The sequence below is a fragment of the Anomaloglossus baeobatrachus genome, chromosome 2 (genome assembly GCF_048569485.1).
Source record: "Anomaloglossus baeobatrachus isolate aAnoBae1 chromosome 2, aAnoBae1.hap1, whole genome shotgun sequence".
Taxonomy (NCBI): Eukaryota; Metazoa; Chordata; class Amphibia; order Anura; family Aromobatidae; genus Anomaloglossus; species Anomaloglossus baeobatrachus.
The window spans coordinates 454,583,873-454,586,626 of record NC_134354.1 but is presented as its reverse complement, the minus strand read 5'-3'; positions in this window follow the sequence as shown (position 1 = coordinate 454,586,626).

Sequence of the window (2,754 nt, the reverse complement as noted above, 5' to 3'; positions counted from 1 at the left end):
CGAGGAACAACTTCGTTACTGCTGCTGTAACGATATTTGAGAATGGACCCCCATGTCACCGATGAGCGATTTTTCACGTCTTTGCGAAAATGAAAAATTGCTCATAGGTGTCACATGCAACGGCATCGCTACAGCGACCGGATGTGCGTCACAAATTCCGTGACCCCAACGAGATCACTTGAGCGATGTCGTAGCGTGTAAAGCCCGCTTAACACTCTGTGGCGTCTGTTACTATGATGACGCAGTCTGTTATGCGTCTCGTGATCGGTGGGCAGGGGTCACATAAAGTGAAGGTTGTCATGTGATATATGCACCGAGAACTCCGTGACCAGAAATAACACATGATTGTAATCATGGGCGGTAATTTTAAAATCAGACAGGGTATTAAAGGGCCATCAACTTCACTCCCCTTCAGCACCCCCTGAGGAATAGAATGCTTGAAACGCGCGTCGGGGCATAGCGGCACACAGGACACCTCTGACCAATTTACAGGTACACTAAATTCCTAATCAAATTTGCACTTTATAAGCACTTTATACTATTAGGCTATATTTTTTATACCTTTCATCTAATATTATATATAACTACACCTTATTTTAATATAATTTTGCACTTGGCACTTTATTATTTATATGTTATATATAATCAACTGATATTTATATATGATTGGTCATTGCACTAGGCATTTTTATAATTTTGTAACCTGACAAATGGCCCTTTTCACTTGAAAAATGGCATGGAATAAATGGCGCTATAACAATAATAATTAGATGCAGATATTTGCAGGTATAAAATGCATGTGTTTTTAGTGAGTTTCTTCTACTGAAACACACTAAAAACACGTGAGCACATATGACTATCAATAAAGTTTTGTCAAAGCCAAATACCAGAAGTATCACAAACAATGCAGCTTTATTTAAACATGAGATACATGAGACAAAAAACGCATTTAAAAAAAACAAAAAACATTGAAAAACATCATGAAAAAAAATGCAGCCCAATTTAACTTATAGATGCAGATATGCTGCAACATCAAATACTCACCAAACACTCATTATGGGAACATAGCCTTAGGTTATGTGCACGCGGTGCTTTTTTGCGGCGGTACGCACCGGTACGGCGTACCAGAAAATATGAAGAGCACCTCTGGCTCTGTCCACATGGCTAATTTGTAAAGTATACAAATTAGCCATGTGTGGAGCAGAGGCACAAGCCAGAGGCGTATGTAGGAAGGAGCTGGTGGGGCGTTGTCGGGCTGCATGATACGGCGGTGTGGAAGGCTGCCGGGGTGGGAGTCGACTATTCTCTGAGCATGGCTGTCACGCTGACAGCCGCACTCATAGAAAGTGCAGCGCGCGGCTCCCACTGCTCAATTGTCCTTGTATCTGTCTGACGCGAAGACAATTGAAGCGGTGATCCCTGGCGCTGACTTCCGGGTCAGTGCGACGGATTTCATGTGATCAGGTCAGCTGATCACACTGCTGACCCGGAAGCCAGCGCTGCAGCGCGAAGGCGGTAGAGAAACACTGATATGTGCTCCACTGTGGAGCTGAAGAAGACACGGAGGAGGAACATTATGGGGTGAGAGGGGAGAATTTATGAAACAGTATGGGGGAGAAAGGGTAGGGGAGGGAACTATCTGTGGACACACTATGAGGGGGACAGAGGGTGGGGAATGGGAAACATCTGTGGACACACTTTAGGGGGACACAGGGTGGGGAGGGGCAATATCTATGTACACAGTATGGGTGGGGGAGGGAACTATCTGTGAACACAGTATGGTGGGAAGAGAGGATGGGGAGGGGGAAGTATCTTTGGACACAGTATGGGGAGAGAGAGGATGAGGTTTCATGCATGGGGAGAGAGAGGATGAGGTTTCATGCATGGGGAGAGAGAGGATGAGGTTTCATGCATGGGGACAGAGAGGATGAGGGGTGATGAATGGGGACAGAGAGGATGAGGGGTGATGCATGGGACAGAGAGGATGAGGGGTGATGCATGGGAACAGAGAGGATGAGGGGTGATGCATGGGGACAGAGAGGATGTGGAGCGAACTGGAAAGAAATTTTGAGGGCACAGAATAAAGAGTGACATGGTATGAGGAGCAAGTGGGCAGGATGGGGAGTGAGGTGGAAAAGTATATGGACTGACAGGAGGTAGTGAGGAGACAGTAAGGGATGAGAAGAATGTGAGGGGCACAGAATAAAGACTGGGTAGTGGAGGGGGATGGTATGGAGAGGGGGCAGAATGGGAGGACAGTGTGAGGTTATAGCAAGGAAGGGGAGTGTGATGAAGGCACAGTATAAAGACTGGGCAGTATAAGGGGACACAGTGTAAAGGACACTGTAAACAGTAGGCTCAGTTTGGAAAGAGGGAATATGAAGGGCATGTACCATAAGAGGGACAGTGTGGGTCATATTTTGTGCAGAGAATACTGTGAGGGGCCATTATTTATTCTGGGGCACAGTGTAGGGCAGATATTTATAAGTAGAAGTATTATAATCATTCTGCTGCTTTTAGGGGCATCGTGTCGGGATGTGCTGCAGAAGACCGGAGAAGATGGAAATCTGCAGAGACGAGATGTGAATGTGAAAAAGCATCATTGCATCAGGACAAGATGAAGAATAGAAAGAAATGACTAGAGACAACATCATCTATAAGGTACCTGAATGTAAATGTTTATTTGTGATACTGACAATGTCTTATCATAAGGCCTTGGTCCCACTTGCGCATTGCTTCTGATGTGAGCACACT